Here is a 21,745-nt window from a genome sequence, read left to right on the forward strand (position 1 = left end):
TTATAACTCACATACTGATCTGAGTAATATGTTATATGATTTATGTTGCGCGGTGTTTATGCTCGACTACTCTGTAGCTCTCGACTATATAAGGCAGACCAAAATATGCTACAAGTAAAGTTAAACTATTTTGGATTTGAGGAGAATGCGGTCAATTGGGTTGTCTTATTTTTAGGACATGTGGCAGGTGACCGGGACGTGTATTACTGCGACAAGTCCTCCCTGGGCTACAAACGGTGTCCCTTAGGGTCAATTTTTGAGATCTTTCCTGGTCAATCTGTACACAATTGATTTGCATTATAACTGTAAATGGGATAATTGCTCCTACTGAGTGGTCTCCCTTTTCGAAAATCCATGCGGTTCAAATACCATTAGATTTGGCCTATGTGATTATGTAAACTGCACTTCTTGTAGAAGCACCACAAGTGTTCTAAACTACTAGAGAGGTTCTTTGGAAGTGAAGGTGAAAAATTAGTTGTGTTTGACGTTGCACTTTGCATCCCTTGGAGTGCTTCTGGACATCGTTCTTCCATTCGCTGATCATGGGAGATTTGCTTGCCAGCGAGCTCAAAGTAGGTGGAGAGAACTGTTCCGATACACTGTTACCGGAGGCTGCAGCTGCTTAAATCTGACACTTTACCAGTTCTTCATTAGATAAATCCTGAGAATATACAACTTAACTTGGGTTTATTGTTACATTATCAACACGAGAATGCCGATGCTGGGTTGATTTGACATGCGATGGCCAGTATTTTACTAATCTAAGCTTTTTGTAAGGAACTGGCATGCTTGATGATCCACAAGAAAATAACGGAATCCCTTGCGTTTGTTTAGCAGATTTGTGTTGTGAGAAGACAATATGCTGTATTTTCCGAGAGTTTGCTTCGAACAGCGTGACAGTATTATTTGGATCTACGCTGTATTTCACAATGGCGTAATTTGCATCGTAATATTATTGACAATCACAGACATAAATACAAAAATAATTTAAATATTAAACCAAATGCCAGTGATACTGTACCTCTGTACTAACTGTTTTATTACAGGCATATCAAAATATTGTTATTTTGATATAAAGTATTAGAGTACATATGCATGTATTAGTGTACTATGTTTTTAAGTTATGTTGATCTTGAATGTGATTGAAACTTACTGTCTCGACGTAAATACATATACGACGTATATTTTGAATTTTTGTTTACGATTTTTTATTATTATTGATGGGAACCATTCATAAAGTAGTATAGAATGAAACGTACGTAGGCATTATAACTTCAGATCGTATTGATGTAAACTCGACAGTTAACGAAGTTGTTATTACAGCCTTTAGACTGAATTGATTGCCAACATAAATCTACTTGGATGATTTTAATTATAGGAGATAATATTATCTATATCTTGTTTCTCCTAACATGAATGTAATTCTTATTCTCGTTAACAACAAAAGTTCATATCTTTTTAATTTCCCTTAAGAAAACAAAATGTGATTATTAAAAGAATCAAGTTTTAATCGTGTATTGGAAAAATTCCACTTTTGTAAATCTCGAGCTAAAATAATGGTTTCGGGGGAAGGTCTGTCCATATGCATGGAAACCAATGGAAAAGAACGGGCTTGAACTGAAATGGAAATGTAAATGCAGCTGGTTAATAGCTTGATACTTGATATTTTTAGTCTATTTTTATTTTTAACTAAAGGACCGTGGTAAGTAAAATCAACATTTTTATAGAACCACTTTAACAGTTTCAATTACATATTCAATGTTTAATTCATCACAATAAAAGCATCTTATAATCTAATTAGCTTCCTTTTTAATATATTTATACTTTTAAGTTTTTAATAAACCAAATAAACTATAAATCTGAGTAAAAGCTCATTTTAGGTATACAAAACACAATTTTTTTCGAAAATGATCCGAATATATTTTTACTAAATATATACCATTTAAACAAACAGTGGAGATGGAGAATTAAACGTAAACCACATCTTCACAAAAATATAATTCAAAAGAAAATTAATGTTGATTATATGTAAAAATGCAATATAATTTACATACATTTTACATTTTATTTACATGACTTTCCAAAATTCCATGTTAAATGAAAATAGAACTTCGGTGTCAAATTTCATATTATGAGTTTTTAATGCTACTATGTTCTCTAATTTTAAATTTAACTGAGCATTTTTAAATACAAACGTTGAGTCTGATTTAGATACGATATACATAAAAAATTAAAATCATCAAAATACAGTTTGTCATATAATCCTTGTAAATACAATTAAAATTATGTAATTTAAAAACTCTTTTTTTAGTTATAAAAGAGGTGGACTTAATTTGTAAAGCTATTGAATGTGAGGTACGAACGAATGAACAGCGCAACATAAATAAGGTACATGGAACTAACTAGATTGATATATCTGTGTCTATCAATCTAGGGAAGATATTACTGTCACAAGCAACACAGGCTCGCCGTGTAATACTGCGATAGAAAGCTCCATCTACGTCAAACCTCTTTTTACTGAAGCGTGGGAAAGGGAAGAGGAAATAAGTTTTCTTTGAGTATACTAATTGAAACACTCTGAAATTGATTCAACAGTATGGCACACTAAGTTATACTAGACGGGTATCACCATTTGCAATGGTCTAGCAATGTTTCAAAAAACTAACTCGGCGAATAAAATTATATAATAAAGTTCTATTTATAATTAATTTATCTTGAGAACTAAATGTAAATAGTACAGCAAGTTTATAGGCATGAGGCAACCCAGGTGTGTACTTTTCAGATGGAAGATTTAATTAAGAATATTTTAAGTGTACACATTCAATTATTGGAATTCCTGAACCGAATCGAATTAAAAAAGGAATTTACAAAATTCCTCACGGAAGACGAAGAATATCCAAATGAAATTAAAAATTTGACACCGAGTATAGATAAAATTGTTTAGTTGGGGATCTTTTTCTTCTGCTGGCGCTGGTCAACTCGGTTAGTTAGACTACAAATATAAGGATATCGATGAAATGTTCATGGACACCTATATACAGATTGGTTACCAAATCTGGAGATACAAAGACCTGATTACTGGACAGATGTAGGGCAGTTTCAGTACAAGGGGTTGAATGTGGGATTTGACCCAGTATGCAACGTGGTGTTTGCGGGATTACGATATGCACGGGATAACATCCGTGGAATGTTCATGGACACCTATATACAGATTGGTTACCAAATCTGGAGATACAAAGACCTGATTACTGGACAGATGTAGGGCAGTTTCAGTACAAGGGGTTGAATGTGGGATTTGACCCAGTATGCAACGTGGTGTTTGCGGGATTACGATATGCACGGGATAACATCCGTGGAATGTTCATGGACACCTATATACAGATTGGTTACCAAATCTGGAGATACAATGACCAGATTTCTGGATGGATGTAGGGCAGTTTCAGTACAAGGGGTTGAATGTGGGATTTGACCCAGTATGCAACGTGGTGTTTGCGGGATTACGATATGCACGGGATAACATCCGTGGAATGTTCATGGACACCTATATACAGATTGGTTACCAAATCTGGAGATAAAAAGACCTGATTACTGGACGGATGTAGGGCAGTTTCAGTACAAGGGGTTGAATGTGGGATTTGACCCAGTATGCAACGTGGTGTTTGCGGGATTACGATATGCACGGGATAACATCCGTGGAATGTTCATGGACACCTATATACAGATTGGTTACCAAATCTGGAGATACAAAGACCTGATTACTGGACGGATGTAGGGCAGTTTCAGTACAAGGGGTTGAATGTGGGATTTGACCCAGTATGCAACGTGGTGTTTGCGGGATTACGATATGCACGGGATAACATCCGTGGAATGTTCATGGACACCTATATACAGATTGGTTACCAAATCTGGAGATACAATGACCAGATTTCTGGATGGATGTAGGGCAGTTTCAGTACAAGGGTTCAAGTGGAAGAGTTGGTTTATGGACACCTATATACAGATTGGTTACCAAATCTGGAGATACAATGACCATATTTCTGGATGGATGTAGGGCAGTTTCAGTACAAGGGCTCAAGTGGAGGAGTTGGTTCAGTCTGGAACGTGGTATGTAGAGAACCTTTAGTGACGAATTTGAGTCATTAGCACCAGATTTTAATTCGAGTGTTTGCTACTATTGTTGATTTATTTATTTTGGCATAGCGAAACTCGAGTCCAGAAAACTTCAGAGCCGATTTCTTTTTATTTCAGTACTCGTGGTGGTTAACAGTGACTGGCCACCCCACTTTGTGATGATCAGCTTTACAGTCTCGGCCCACATTCGTATAAAACATCCATCTTCTGCAAACATAGCTTTACTCCTATAGTCATCACTGATCAATTCCTTAGGATGAAAAATCGGATTTTTACCCAGATATAATTTCTTTTAAGACAGTGTACAATCTCCACAATATTTACGCTATCACAGCAAGATTCTCACTCACCTCCTTGTGCAGCATGTATAACGTTCAAAACATAGCTACTGTTAATTTATGTAATGTAATTGCTTCACTCGTACTAGTTTTGTGTGAGTTTTTCTTAATGTTTGTTATGCATTTATAGTCTACTATACAGTTAATTAAAGTGTGTTAGTTAATGCAATCATAGTGCTAACCGTCAAGTAAATTGAAAATTAAAATACGGTAAATTGCCAATAAGTGAATATCTTAGTCTCCGATTCCATTCGTAATGTACTTGCAATTATAAGTTATTAACGAAATTATAGACATGATCGTAATTTTGAAAGCTGGACAGAAATGAAACGGGGTTCCATAAAAATTACAGTTTTTCTGTCTGGTTTTGTTGTTAATAATATTTTATTAACATTAAGTTCTTGTTGATGTAATGCGTTTAGTGACGTGAGTTGTCTTGTAAATAAAAATAATTGTTGAAATCCACTCAAGAAAAAGGTATTATTTATTTAGTTGTTCGAGGCGTGTCCTCCTTCTATATGATGTTTCTAAAAGTCCAGTAACAGTATTAAAATAGTAATAATATAGTAGACTACTGAAGATGACATCTCACGAACTCTGATAACAAAATCTACACGATCTGAACAGCTTTCTTAATATCCGCAAAGCACGCTGAATAGCGTGGGTGACGTGATCAGAGAAAGTGGGATAGACATTCACTACGACGACCAAAGTCCGCACTTCGCCGTGAGTGAACTCACTGACAAAAACGTCATATAAATGTCATTTCGCGATTTTATTTCTATAAATATTAGCAATAATGATATAAATATACACGGTAGTAGAAGTGTGAGGCTTTAAAAAAGTTTGATCGTTGAAATTCGAAAAGGAACCAAACTGATTAGATTTGAGAGGAAATAGCAATCCGAAATTGATGCAATCTGGGAAAATGATGAGGAAGGGCCTATAAAATTGTATTTTGACTCAATTATCAGTTAATGTTATGTTTTTTGTACAATTACAAGTTTAAAAATCTATCTTAACTACTGAATTCTGTACGAAAGAGTGTTAAAATGTCCTATGGGGTGTAAGCATTTTGGACTAAGACTGCAAGCCCATTAGTGCCATCATTAGGACAAAGCAAATACTAGAAAAAAACGTGAATGTATACAAAAAGTATAAAAAAACATCTGCCATTTGTTCTCTCGCTATAAATTCTATTTTATTTCTTGATTACAGATTTGTCTACTAATAATGGAAAAAATGGATGAGGTTGAGCATTTGAAGTTTGCTTCAACGAGTTCTAAATATCTCCGTTTTGCCCCTATTTTGATAGGAATTGACAGCAAGAGACTGTAAACAAAGCGAAATGTACGTAATATAGTAATAGAAAATACATATTGAAATGTAAAATTAATTTTATGTACCAGCAATAAATTGTTAGTAAAATAAAAACCAACAGAGACTTACACCAAAAGTGCTAACGCTTGAGGCTAAGTCCATACCTGGGACATCTTTGTTGGCTATAAACGTCTTCCTTACCTGAAAAAGAAAATATTTGTAAAACAAAAGGAAAATCCGCATTGTAAAAATAAATAAACCAAGTGATAAAGTGAGAGAGAACGAACAATGAAATTTGTGTTCTTTCAACTAAATCTTTTGCGATTAAATTTCAATACTCATATATTTTTTAGGAATAATTGTATATATTACTTTTATTGATACTAAACTATTTTAACTACAAAAATTAACTACATAAAACACAATTAAAATATTCTTTTGCACAAGTAAAAATAAGTCTTATATATTAATCATACTATACGAATGTTGTTTAGTTTATATCTGATTGTACAAACATATGTATATCCTGTAAAATATTATTATTGGGTGTTTTCCGATTTTTTATTCAGTTTAATTGAATTCATAACCTACAGTATTCTGTTAGTTGATACAAACCACACCAATAACATATGTAAATAATATATTATTTATCACACGTACATTTAAATCTATATAAAGTCTTAATAACTTTCGTAATAATTCTAGTAGCGTTGGAAAAATATGTACTACAGTAATAATTACGCAACTATCGCGTTATGAGGCCTAACTCACGAATCACGTTATGCTTCATAACGCGTTAGCTGCGTTTATTATTTGATCTACAACTCATTTAAAATCTGTAAATTATTTCGATACTAGATGATACAGTAATTAGCTGAATATCTACTAGGTCTAAAACCATTATCGTGAATCACTGGTGTCAATGCAGGATGTAAACACAGTGAAGCCAGTTGAAAAGCTCATTTTAGGCCATGCTTATAAAATTGTCACCAACTTTTGCAATAGTTATAAAATTATTATAAAGTGAACCGCGATGTTTCTAGAATTACCCTTCTTTCCTAATTATGTAAGAACAATTACTTCAATTAGAGATGGAAAGTTAACACACTACAATAAAAAAATACAACGCAGAAGTGTGGTGACCATCTGCAACATATGTATGACACTAAGTCAGATGTCACTATAATCCAGAAGGAGAAAGAGAATTAAATTGTATAAACAATAACATGTTTTTTGTTAAACAGATCAACGTTCTAAACGTTAGTATAGGAAGAGGTCAAAATGGGAGGGTAGCGAAAGGGTTAAAAATACTAAATGACAAATGTCTTGACATGTCGTGTTAGTTTAGCTTGACACACTTAAAGTAACCTTCAGACATGTAAATAATAGTTGCATCAGTCTCAGCCAACGAAACAAAGAAACTGAAAATGACCTTTAAGTCACTATTTTTAGACTCTTTATCTCGCTGGCTCACAACGATATAACTTTTATGTGCATGCATGACATTTGTATTTAAGTGTGTCAAATAAAATATAATATATATATATATATATATATATATATATATATATATATATATATATATACTAAAACTATACAATTATGTATATTTTAACTAAACACTTTCATTTCATTCAACTTCCCTTAAAAATAATAAAAAAACTAACGCAGCTAACAATCAATGACTTTCTTAGAAAAAAATATTCAGTATATTTCATGAAAAATTTATTTATGTTCATGTACAATGCAAAATTAATACACAGACCACAGAGACACAATCATTGCAACCGCTAGAATCAAGATTAAACACTAAGATAGCAATCAGAGAACAATAATACAGCAATCACTGAACGATTCAGGGACATAATTGCACGTAAGTGTCTACGAAGTGCGTTCTGTATTTTCCACCTGCAGTTGTTTGAACCAAGATGAAACACTAAAACAGCAATCACAGCATGATACTGGGACACGATAATTGCATATAATTGTCTACGAAGTGCGTTCTGTATTCTCCGCCTGGAATTGTTTGAACCAAGATGAAACACTAAGACAGCAATCACAGCATGATACTGGGACACGATAATTGCATATAATTGTCTACGAAGTGCGTTCTGTATTCTCCGCCTGGAATTGTTTGAACCAAGATGAAACACTAAAACAGCAATCACAGCATGATACTGGGACACGATAATTGCATATAATTGTCTACGAAGTGCGTTCTGTATTCTCCGCCTGGAATTGTTTGAACCAAGATGAAACACTAAGACAGCAATCACAGCATGATACTGGGACACGATAATTGCATATAATTGTCTACGAAGTGCGTTCTGTATTCTCCGCCTGGAATTGTTTGAACCAAGATGAAACACTAAGACAGCAATCACAGCATGATACTGGGACACGATAATTGCATATAATTGTCTACGAAGTGCGTTCTGTATTCTCCGCCTGGAATTGTTTGAACCAAGATGAAACACTAAGACAGCAATCACAGCATGATACTGGGACACGATAATTGCATATAATTGTCTACGAAGTGCGTTCTGTATTCTCCGCCTGGAATTGTTTGAACCAAGATGAAACACTAAGACAGCAATCACAGCATGATACTGGGACACGATAATTGCATATAATTGTCTACGAAGTGCGTTCTGTATTCTCCGCCTGGAATTGTTTGAACCAAGATGAAACACTAAGACAGCAATCACAGCATGATACTGGGACACGATAATTACATATAATTGTCTACGAAGTGCGTTCTGTATTCTCCGCCTGGAATTGTTTGAACCAAGATGAAACACTAAGACAGCAATCACAGCATGATACTGGGACACGATAATTGCATATAATTGTCTACGAAGTGCGTTCTGTATTCTCCGCCTGGAATTGTTTGAACCAAGATGAAACACTAAGACAGCAATCACAGCATGATACTGGGACACGATAATTGCATATAATTGTCTACGAAGTGCGTTCTGTATTCTCCGCCTGGAATTGTTTGAACCAAGATGAAACACTAAGACAGCAATCACAGCATGATACTGGGACACGATAATTGCATATAATTGTCTACGAAGTGCGTTCTGTATTCTCCGCCTGGAATTGTTTGAACCAAGATGAAACACTAAGACAGCAATCACAGCATGATACTGGGACACGGTAATTACATATAATTGTCTACGAAGTGCGTTCTGTATTCTCCACCTGCAATTGTTTGAACCAAGATGAAACAAACACTAAGACAGCAATTACAGAACGACACATCGCTGGAACATAATGTTTGCACTTACGTGTATATAATATATATATTCAGAGAGGCTAGTTAGTTGCGGGCATTTCTACCTTCTCCAATCCAGTCCAGTTTATCCAGTCAATAAATGAATATGAGAAGGAATAAAAGACAAATGTAACCACCGTAAACACTTTCTGTCCCATACTCATTAGTTTTTCATACCGTAAACAACATGGGCGTACATTCGCTATTTACTACAGTTTACCATAGCCAAAGACCCGTAAAGATCTTTCTGTAGTTCTTGGTTCCATTATTGAAAACTGTTTTTACTTAAAAGTATTCTTGTCAATTTAAGTTTTGTTATAACTTTGTTACGTTAACCCGAAAAAAATCACAATTTGTTTCTTGAACAGGAGTGTTTGAATTGAATTTTAACGAACGTACCAGTCTGTATGATTAGGAATATTCTGAAACATTACCGACTTTCAGTAACGAACTTTACACCATCAATGTGTAAATATTTAAACTGTTTCATGAATGCGTGAGTATCAATCACTTAGATTACACGGATCGAGTCTTCACGCAACATGAGATCAGGGTCCCTAGATATTGATGGTTTGTAGTCGAACTTACCAAGCATAATATTGTTTTGAAAAACACGCTAAGACTTACATTATGCCATAAAACGAAAGAATAGTAATATTAAAATGTTTTTAAGAACAGTTCGTTATATACATGGGGCTTACCTATTCTTATGCCAAGCAGTTCTGAGTACAGGTACTTAAAAACCCACTAAGGCAATGAATGGCAGAAGGAGATTCACAGAGTTTTACTTTAATTTCAGATTTATTTCATTATGTAAGATCCGACCGGTACTTTTTACAATAGCGACCCGTCTGTCTGCCCATCTGTGCGATAACCTTTGATAGAAAGGCCATAGAAACTTGAAACTTGACACATCGGGTCCTACTGGTCCAATTAAGAACCCTGTTGATTTTAAGGATATAAGGTCTAAGGACAAGAAAGTCTCAATAAACTGGGAACAAGTTGCAGTTCCGTAAAGACTTTCGTTGCGTTCTGTTCAATCCTGCGAACTCCTCTGTTTTATTTTAGACACATTTTGGTGATATGACGTCTGAGTATGTAATATCTTCAAAAATGCTCTCTATTGCTCTATTTTTAAATACCTTAAACTAATATAATTGGATACATTCAACCAACTTAAGTACGAAAAATATATTTCGTATTAAAAGAAAAACTATAAAAGTCTAACATAGTTATGGGATAATGATTAAGTCTGGGAATACTCATATATATACATATATATACCTACCATTTCCCATAATTAAACAGACCGTATGGTATGACCTAGTCATTTTTACATTTTGGTACCATACTTATCCCTTATTCAACACTTCACTAAATATAATCTATCATTCATAGTATAAGAAAGAAAAATCCAGTTGTGCCTAAATCATGCCGATTCAGACCCACTGAAAGATACCTTGTTTCTGCTTTACCAGTATTGAACTACCCACGGCCAGTCAGTAGGGGTCAGTAAGAAGGGCCAGTCAGTAGGGGTCAGTAAGAAGGGCCAGTCAATAGGGGTCAGTAAGAAGGGCCAGTCAGTGGGGGTCAGTAAGGAGGGCCAGTCAGTGGGGGTCAGTAAGGAGGGCCAGTCAGTGGGGGTCAGTAAGAAGGGCCAGTCAATAGCGGCTAGTAAGAAGAGCCAGTCAGTAGGGGTCAGTAAGAAGGGCCCGTCAGTAGGGGCCAGTAAGAAGAGCCAGTCAGTAGGGTGTATTATACACTGCTAAACTACGAATATAGGACATTGTTATGGCACGCTCGGCTATGATATAAGGAAGGCTAGCCTCGGTAGCCACCAACGACGAACAAACGACCACCCACAGCTATAACGACATGCAGTAGGGAGTGTTATGTGAACAAAAGGTCGTTTTATAAACTCTGTTAAACTATGACTGCGGGAAGACAAGGGTTTGTGAGTGTGTTTATTACAGATGGCACTGAGCCAGATAGATAAGAAAGAGCCAACGAGATCTGGCTATGCTGTTTGATATGGCCTGAAATAACTTCCGCTTCGCCAGATTGGTGGTACAAACGAACTAATGTGGTACAGTTCAAGCACAGGAACGTCCTCCTCACTGAATGGCGGTTCAGATGGAGAGATTCACGGAGAGGACCCTTCTTCGTACTTACACTACCGTTGACGGTACTTATCGTTACACTAACGAGTATTCTAGATCGTACTCGATGTTAATTTTGGTACGAAGCCTGGGTTAAGGTTGTCTTTGACTCGAAGTTGTGCTCTATATTTCCCAGCATGCAATAAACTGAACATATTAATTTGGTTAAATACATATTTTTAAGAAGACTCCTAAATCTATTTAAGCCTTATTTTGCCCGTCTTCATAGGCCACTTTTAAACAGAAATAACAGAACAAGGGGGAGAGTCGCTAAAGTACAAGGTAGATGTTACTTATACAGAATTTGAAACTCCACTACTTATACTCAGATACAATGTCTGGCGTCTTAGACTACTCGGCCATCGGCACTCCCATAATACAGGGTTATGTATTAGGATTAGTTCAATGTTTGTTTTCTAATGCAATTCTCAATTTGTGCGTTTGTTTTTGAACTTATAATTTGTTAATGACAAAACAGCCTTGAAAGTTGTCAACAGTTCAGACGAGTCAATAGGACGAAGGATATTGAGGTAGAAATAGAACCCATTCACTCAACAATCTGCAGTCAAGATGCTGGTTTCCGCACTCAACTATCGATCTGTTAGAAAACTCTCTGACTTTCAATGCAAAAGTTTATTTGTTTGTACGAGTATGGTTTTTAAACGTAAATAGAGAAACGTGGATGATTCTCTGTAACTTCATTAAAAGACGTGCCTCAATAGGGAAAGTACTTGGGAGTGCCCTTTGCTTTAATACAGATGGGTAAGGAAAACCCTGCGATATTACGCTTCTACATAGAGTGATCCAACTTTGAAAGTAGCAAAACCATCTCAACTTTGAAATATTTCAATCCATATCTTTTAAAATAAAAAATATTCCACTAATTCAGCAAAACTGTTCTACCTTCGAATGTTCCTAATCCGGAAGTGGAAATCAAATGCCATACATGCACGAGCACCCAGATCAATTGACAGGTACGATTTACGGATTTTAAAAACATTACTTTCAAAACTATGTTCATTTTAGATACTCGTTATATTTGATATTGACTGTATTCGAGATCACCATTAATTTCATGAGAAGATTTTTAGATGAGAACCAAGTTTTCTAAACGTGGTTCAGTTACATCTCCAAATTTTGAGTTTACCACGTGTCTTAGTAATGTTCGCTGGGGTTGCAATGGAACATTTCAAATTCATAGTCATCTTATACTAGAGATTTCCTGCGGCTAGATAGATAGAAAAACAATCATACAAAAAATAAGTTGACACAGTCATAGAATTCATTCTTGTAGAAATGAAGTTTGGAGCAAGGGCTTTCAACAAAGACCACATTAATGCAGACCGTTCTCGACCAAATAATTGTTAACGAAATTTAGGAACATTCTGAGAAGATCACTTAAGAACTGGCACTACAGTTTAATTGCAACCAATCAACTATTTGGAGGGCCCTAAACGAGCAGTCGTTAAACCCCCGCTCTGTCCAACATGTCTAGACTGTATTGATATACAAATATTATTTTTGTGTTGCTATTTGTCAATGCATTTTTGTTGAAAAATGGAATTAATCGAAACTTTTTATCGAGAGTTTTTATTTACACACGAGGTAAGCCTTTATGCAGGCTACCATTTATGAATTACGATTTATATTAAATCAATTACACTACACTATAAAAGTAAGTAATAACTTGAAATTTGGAATGTAAACTCTCTGATTCCTTGCATGTGAAATAAGAATATTTAGTAGAACAATACACGTACAGAAATATACTTTGCATTGTATTTATACTTATTTTTTATTTTTATGAAACCCTTGATCCGCTTATATGTACGGTAGCGCAAAGTAAACATTTCGAATTTTAACGAGTTTAACTTTTTTTGGCTTTAGTATTGGCACCTTTTTAGAGTCTCAACACTTTTATGAAGTCTGCATTTGTGAAGCTTCCTCAGAGCATCACATATCGACCCATCCTCGCCCCGCTTCATTCGCTGATAGTCTTGACGATGGTCATGAGGTTAGTCCGTCCCACCCTTACTAACCTACAACCCTTACAAGCTATGGCCTATTATACAGGCAAGAATTATTAAAGCATCCTTTATTTTTGAGAATAAAACAGTGCGACACCACTACGCGCAGCGTGCCCTGATTTGCTGGTTATAAAAATGAAAGGCATCCCTCCGTTACTAATCTACACCTCTTGCTCGCTCTAGCCTATTGTACGAACAAAAGCTGGAATATATCGTTTTTTTTGTTGGTTTATCCTCCGCTTTCATTCAATTGTTAGTTATAAAATTGAAAGCCGGTTGTGTAAATAAACCTATCAGTTGAAAAATAAACACTAAAATCCATACAGGCTGTACAACATTTAATTTAGGTAGCAACCATTCAAATTTCAACTGACCACCATTCAAATTTCATTAAAATCACAAACCATTCAAATTACATAAACAATCCACCAATTGAAAAATAACACTAAAAGCCTTTACAGGCTATACATCACCTAATTAAGCTATCAACCATTCAAATTTTCAACTGATTGACACTCCTCACTCAACTAGGAAAAAAAGATAATGTAACTTTCAAGTAAAATGTATCATAACATAGAGTACACTAACCAAACTTCCTTTTGGATCATTCCGGATCGTTTAGTGACTACCTCGTGTGATTTATATGTACAAACCAGCATATGCGTTTATAGCGGTTATTATTAGCTAGAATATGCAGAGTGAGCCTTCTCCGTCATCGTCAATAACTAGAGTAGTAGAGTGCCCTATCATTAGCATGGTTAATAGCCAATGCATGAAGTATCCTATTACTATCACGCTTAATGGCTAGATTATATGCGGAGTTGAGTATCATGGGTAATGCTCAGAGTATGGAGTATGCTTTATAGCTGAGGAAAATTCTAATACCCGTGTCAGCTCTCGTGATAGTGATAGTGAGTGTGACTCCCATCGGTACAGTCAGGCATCGCTTCATCTTGGGTCGTTCTCTTCATTACTTCAAGAGAGCAGTACAGTTCTCCCATTTGATAAAATGGGGTTGGTAAAAACTGATGCAATATTCTACTTTCTTTGTTCTTAATCTGCACAACATGCAGCGAAATGTATTTAAACCTCCTAACCAGTTATCATTATTCAGACGCTAGTCTGGAAAGACTTGGACAGTAGCTACCTGAAACTTTCGTATGACTTCCTCCCGCTTTCTGCAGTTGAAGAAGATATGCGTCTCCGTCCTTAAAGCTCCCATTAGAGCACTTCGAATTTCCGAAATTCCCATCTTGAAAAGATAACTTGGAAGTCACCATAGTCGGCGAGAAACTATGAAAGATAAAGCTTAAGCTCTTTCAGGTCTCCGATCAACCTGGCTATCCACCGATCTCTTGAACCTCACAGCTGTCCTTTTCTGTCCTCCACGGTGTGCTTCCCTATCCTAGGGTTTCTTAAGGTGTAAAATCACTCATATTATCCAAGAACAGATCAAATAGCTTCCTAATCACGAGGACAGCTGGTAGAATTATGTCTGATAAGCACGTACTTCTGCATCACCGACATCGTGTGATTGGAAACTACTTGCGGCAGTGCTTCGGTACAAATCTCGTTCCCATGAACAGGAAGTTCTTAATAGATGTAAACAGTAGCAGATTCCGCTCAAAGCTTTCACCCGATGTAGAAACGGGGATTCCTACGATTTGCCTTCCTCGTTAAAACACTGCTCGAGAATTGTAAGCACAACGTCAAGCTTGATGTAAGAGTACGCTCTTGGTCTCTATATCTTCTCAACATGGCGGTATCTATTAAGTGTGAATCCAGTACAGCACATGGTGACTAGATTGAGCACTGTGATTTGTCGAGATTACTGGTTGCAGTAACTACTGCGATATGGTCATTGTTTCCCAAGAGGAATCTTCTTTTAGGCGTTTCCGTTCGAAGAACTCAACCGCATAACATATTCAACCGGGCCAGCCCCAGGATCGAGACCTGAGCTTTATCTGGCATAATCTCATACCGGTGAGTCCCATCCGCTGTAATATTCTCTGTAATATTCTGTCTGTAACCTAACCTCAATAGGCAGGCAGGATCACGGTAGTGGCACCGTATGTAGGTCAACACATCATCACAACAGGCTAAATTGAAGACATTTCTCAAGTTAAGTGTGGCCAGTATGACTAGTATGCCCAGCTGAGCAAGAGATAGTTTCCATGTTGAGGTACACCGAACACACTTACCACTTCCTCTACAGCCACAATTGGAGAACGGGCAACTCGGAAACTGCGTTAATGGTCAGAAAGTCCACCCAAAATCTTCAAAAGGATAACGTTTCCTATCGTTGTGACCAGCACACAGAGAGGTCTGTATGCGGGTTGAGGTTTGAGATTTCCCTTGCCCTTGCTGACGAAGCAAAGAACTGCAACTTCCATCAAGCGTCGATATTCCAAGTAGTGGTAGATGCTAGTTAGGAATGATCCAGATTGGTTAAGTATGATCTCGAATATCAACTTGAACAAGTGCGTTTTATTCAGATTTTTTAATAGCCAATGTATATCCAGTATTCCACTACTACCGCGGTTAACAGACCGAGTATGTTGTTTATCCAATTAGTGGAACGATCAGTAGGCAGAGTGTATGTGTTATCTCATTAGTAGACTAACAACCAGAGTAAACGTGCATGGGGCGCTAATACGGCTAATTACGTGAGTATTGAGAATTTTGTAAATAAATAAATCTATGTTATCTTGAATTGATTTTAGCCCATTCATGTATACGTATACAAATCATATTCTCCCATCAGAGTGAAAATTTCGAGACGAGGCTTAGAGCAATTATACTTTTTTATGTCTTTTTTTAAACTTTTTTCAAGATTTAAGTTAGAAACTCGTTTTCCTAGTCCTCAAAGAAATGATACTGCCTGAGAATCATCGCAAGCATTCTCAACACAAAACTTAGCTAGCTCGTTTTACTCGCACATTTGCATCCTATTTGAGAAAACAGTTAGAAGAAACTAGCTGATATTAATTATAATTAAGTGTAACAAAACTCTGCTAGCTTCAATTACTTTTGCCCTATAGAAAATAAAATATCTCTTAATCATTAAAACTATGTGTAGTTACCCTGTAACAATGTGTAAAATTTAGGTAGCTTAATTTTCAAGCTATTTGACAAAACATTCTGTTAACTATGCAACTATGGGTGGACGAAACATGTTTAATTTTTAGCCCGTTAACAATCTTTCTGATTACGTTTTAGACAGAGGCACACATTTTAGATAATAACGATAACGAACATCGGATTAGAGTCTCGAAAATTGTGGATATCTTCACGTAAAACGTCTTCGTAAAGAGTATCTGCCTAACAATTGTGTTTCAAACATCTTTTAGCACAAGACTATCACCAGCCTAACATTCTGGTTCACTACATTTCCAGAATTTCATTTATAGAGCTTGGTCCTTATCGAATTCGAAATGTTCTGGACTGATTGAGTTGAACTTGAAATATGTTGCATTTAGTGCAAACCAAAACACTGACATTGAATTCAGCAGTAAGTACTGACCTATTGGCTTTGGCTTTGAAGCAAGGATTTCGAGCAAAGATGCAATAACAAATTCTAAGCTCTTAGGCATCATAGTATTTTTTCTTTAAGTTATTAGTGAGTGTGTTTATCAGTGGTATTTAGTTTCGTAAATGTATATAGGTAGATTTGGTTAATGAAATAATAAATTCGTAATAACACAATATGTTTTGACCATCCAGAGTACACTATAGAGTAGACAAAAGTCTGTGGAATATGGATGTTTGGCTGTAACAGTACTCTCACAGTCAAACCTATTTGGTGCAGAAATTGTATTCATCTGGATAAATTGAACGCATTTGTTGATAAAATATGAGAGATAGAAATCGGTCCTTATTACTGTGGAATCTGATATCTGCGATGATTGGATTCTTTAATTGAAAGCCTATATCGACTGTTTGAGTGTCTGATTCCTATTATCATTTACAATAGCTTTAATAATGAAAACAATTATACTAATTACAATTATGAGATAACATGACAGATTATAACTGGACTGAACACGTTAACTGTGGTATAACTTCAGCTCCATTAAAAATCTTTTAATTTGTTAATATTTAGACTTAATCTGGAAAAAATGTTCAAGACCTAGATTTAAGCCAAAACATAACCATGGATAAGTAATTATCCTAGGCAGATATACCAGACATGCTGAAATGAAATTTTTTCCAGCCTTTCGAGTAATAGGTTTCTATAAAACCCAATCAATAAGAGCTCACATGAGTAAACTTAAAATTAGTTTAAAAAAATACATTAAAAACATTTTATATAACCTAATATTATCCCTCATTTTGCGGTGGTAACCAACAGATTGTAAAGCTACGTTACGATTATTTTACAAACAATTCGTTCAGATTTACAGATTGGTTTTAACTTGTTTTGATATTTATATTTATGCTTATATACATAACTAATATTATAACTATATAATATTAATTATTCTCTTTGCTCAAATAATTATACTTGCACCTACGAATGAATGTTATGGCCTTGCAAAAGGCTACCAAACTTTTTTTGGCACTTGACACACTCGCATGGTCAATGATTTATTAACAAAAATCAAACATTTCCGCGCCTTCAAATGTGCTATCATATTTATAACGAAATCTCTATTGTCAATGATCCATGGAAATAAAATATTATCTAATCTTATAGTCGTATTGGTTAACGTTGATAACATTCCTAGAACTATTTGTAAATATGTTCTTACCATACGAATATTACTAAGAAAATAATTTCATAAGGGAATATTGACATTAATTATCGATTTAATGTATAAAACGAAACGTAATTTAGTTCTGAATATTTATTTATGTCCCTATATGAGCTTAACTGCATAGATAGAGATTTGAAATTGTGTGGTGCATAGTTTAAAATGAGCAAGTATATGTTAATGTAATAAGTCCGTGAAAGTTCAATACTATTTATAATCAGTTACGTCATTAGTGATGTAATCAAGTCACGGTCTTCCTTACAGGTGAGCTCACAGACGAGTAAGTACCTGGTATGGCTAACGGTGTTCTTTCCGGTAGTGATAACAGCATGACTTGATATTTCTTATAATACAAAGACTCTGGCTGGTCTGCAACAGGTTCTACGGCAATTCAACGATTGCAATTAGAAGCCGATACCCTTATATGCCTTATTCTGCCCGTCCTCATGGGCCACTGGCCTGTGTGAGGATCTTATCAAACAGAATAAGAGGGAGAGTCGATACAGTACAAGGTCGATGGTACTGATAAAAAGTGTGAGGGTCACAGACAGCATACGAAACCCTGCTATTATGTAATTCAGGGGTTACATAATAGCATATTCATTAAAATGCTACTTTATAAGGTATATCTTAGTTGAATTGGTAATACCTCTGTCTGTAGGCTCAAATAGTTGCATTAGCGTTGCAATAAGGTTGAAATTTCGATAAAGTAGAGGTAAAGTTGTAGTTGCAATAAGCGTCTCCTTATGCACTTGTGAATCTTAAAGTTTAAATCTTTTAATAAGATTTTCTCGAAAATTGCAGTTTATAGTTTAAGAATCAAACACGTAATTTTTCCATTTTCACTCATAGGGAGCGGTATAATTCAGCCTACTAAGCGTTGGTAGGTGGGGCAACCTCTCTACTCTGCATACCTGAACTGATCCGAATTTGTCTAAAGACCCTACTGCGCAATAAAAAGACCACCAGGAAAAGACTATGAACTACTATTTGCTGGTTCCCAATCCAAAAGCCACTTTTTGGGACATTAAATTGTTCAATCATTTAACACGCATGGACTTATTTCCCCATATCACTTTGGGATTAATTTATATCCCTATCTCATTTTGAATGAACTACCAAGATAATTAAGGATAAGCAATCGGTACAGGAATCGAAATTGCCTGAGAGGCAATGTTTAAATAATGATGGTATATATCCAATAAATATCCCTTGCACATATCAAATAAGGGACGGCTTCAATTCGGTTTATGTGGCAGCGTACATGGTCTCTGTTTGTTAGATACTTTCTACAACCAGATCCGATGTTGTTAATACTTCACTTTAGTTAGGAGCAAGATAACAGCAGATAAGCACGTTTTTAGGAATGTCCTAATGTCTCATAGCAATGCTACAAACATTTGCACTAAATTGGGCTCAAGGTATTCCAGTTTAGTTTGAATGCTTAGCAACACTTATCATATAGACGTATTTTTATAAAAAGAATATTATGGATTATGTTTTAATGCTACTTGGGCCATAAATATATTGAATATTTGTTTTTTACCAGCCCCCCCCCCCTGTTGCTGAGAAACAAGTTTGTTTCTTTGACAAATTGTCTAGAGGTAACCAATTCATGACTAGAAATCTTTGCACTTTGTCGGTTTGCATGTTTCTTTTTTACACGAGTTTACAACTAATTAACATTTCCTTTGCACGCACCAAGTCACTCTACTTTTCCTCCTTAATGAAAATTTATCGCCTGAAGAAATATTCCTCTTTAACTATTGACACCTCTTTTGATAATTTTATTAATTTTGGAAAAACTGATTACCGTCACTACAATCAACAGATCAATCGCAATTGTTTATGTCTACCTACATTTTGTAGAACAAAATCCTTTTAAACTTAAATAATTATGTACTATGTACGGTTAACAGTATAAAGATTTTAAAAAATTGCTACATATCTGTGTAGTATTACGTGTGCGTTACACTATTGATCTTCGTTAATGATATATATATATATATATATATATATATATATATATATATAATCAATAAATTGAATAATTGCTAGTCTTAGATCTGGAGTTGACGACTAATTGTTCATCGACAGACCTTCATTGTTGCAGTTGACACCATATTTTACGTATTCTAGTACGCACTACTATCTCTTTATTGTTATTGGATTATTTAAATTATAAAACAAAGTTTTCTTTTATTATTGAGGTACTATATACATGACTTAGTAGCGCGTATATTAAAAATATTACACAGATTTATTAATTTTAACATGGTACTTGTATACTTCAATAATACGTATTTGATCTAAAAGTAAATTCGAATAATTAATCCACCAAAACCCGACTGTGTGTATAACCACTCTACAAGGGTTTAGGAGCCGTAAGAAAGTCTTTCTAAATATAACTTACATATAATAGTACTATTTATTTTCGCTAAATTGTTGTTATTCGTTGTACATTTATATCCATTTGTAATGATTATATTTATTACACATACTTTAGTTATTATTTAATTTTGCGCCCAGTGCGCTATCCTAAATGCTTACCTTATTGTTTTTTACAGTTACAATCATAATTCAATGTATTAACAGTAAGTAATAATTACCTCTGTATTGTTACGAAAAAAGTGTAACCATTTGGGAAATATTTAACGTTTGTAATGCGAAATTCCATTTGATATCTGCCAGCATTATTTATGCTTCTGTTCCTACTCTCTTCTATTACCATTATATGTGTGATGGAATTTTTAAAATTTTCTGAAATATCAATTGGTACATTTCTTTCTGTGGTATTTTATCTCAAATATCATTAAGTTAAATGTTATTTTACATAAAATAAAGTTAAAGGTAAATAATGTTGTAGATAATTTGAGCTAATAATATTATTTGTATGATTACTTACAACCTAGCTATACCGGTTGGAAATCAATTAGAAAAATTTAGTTCGACTTTTAAGAATAATTTGAAATTTACGTAGCTCTTTTCAGTCATACGTAGACTATCAATATGCTTATTAATATTTGCATAATCTTTTATCCAATTAACTAAATAATTTATTCATTGATTTTAAATGCCGCTTTGTTGTATTTCCGGCTCGTACTCATTTTGGGCGTTAGATTAGAGAATTGGAAGGATTCCAATAATAAACATAGAAATATAATATATACACCATTTTTAAATAACCGTCTCTATAAATAATTGTTTATACTATCTTTACAAAGTATGTATCACTAAAACTTCATTTTTTCGCAATTCAGATATACTACCCTATACATAAAACATATACATTTAGTTATGTTTCGTGTGGATATATCATGCAAAGTATGTGACATTTTGATCAAACACTGTGTATAAATTGACCAAATTACAGTTTATAAATAGCATTTGTTTGACGTTGGATTGGGCATACTACACTACATATATCGAAAATTCCTCAACAAAATATAATCTTAACCCACGGTAGCATAAGCGTGAATATGTCAATATCCCTCATCTCAATTGAATTAGAAAGTATGAAAAGAATTCGAATAATAAGAAGAAAAAAATCATATTATAGGTTCTATGGGTTAGATACATTAATGTCAAGACAACATTGAGGTATCATTGTAAAAAGTTGGAACTTGAGATTATGAAATTAAATCATTTATAGTCTCTATGGAACACAAGAGATAAAAAAAGATATTTGAAAATGTACACAATTCAGGAATTAAATGAGAAAAAGACAAAAAACTTTTAA

At 34.8% G+C, this 21,745-nt stretch overlaps 1 protein-coding gene across 7 annotated transcripts in view; it reads right to left on the reverse strand.

The window, feature by feature from the left end:
• The window catches only part of LOC124369891 (plasma membrane calcium-transporting ATPase 2), a 348,847-nt gene that overhangs the window by 240,390 nt on the left and 86,712 nt on the right, over window positions 1-21,745 (reverse strand). Inside the window, exon 2 of one of the 7 annotated variants that reach the window (XM_046828038.1) lies at window positions 5,954-5,990. The exons of the other annotated variants lie outside the window; for them this stretch is intronic. The gene's annotated coding sequence lies outside the window, so the exon portion shown is untranslated. The remainder of the gene's footprint in view (window positions 1-5,953; window positions 5,991-21,745) is intronic. 7 annotated transcript variants of the gene reach the window in all.

This window comes from Homalodisca vitripennis, chromosome X, assembly GCF_021130785.1.
Source record: "Homalodisca vitripennis isolate AUS2020 chromosome X, UT_GWSS_2.1, whole genome shotgun sequence".
NCBI classification, from domain to species: Eukaryota; Metazoa; Arthropoda; class Insecta; order Hemiptera; family Cicadellidae; genus Homalodisca; species Homalodisca vitripennis.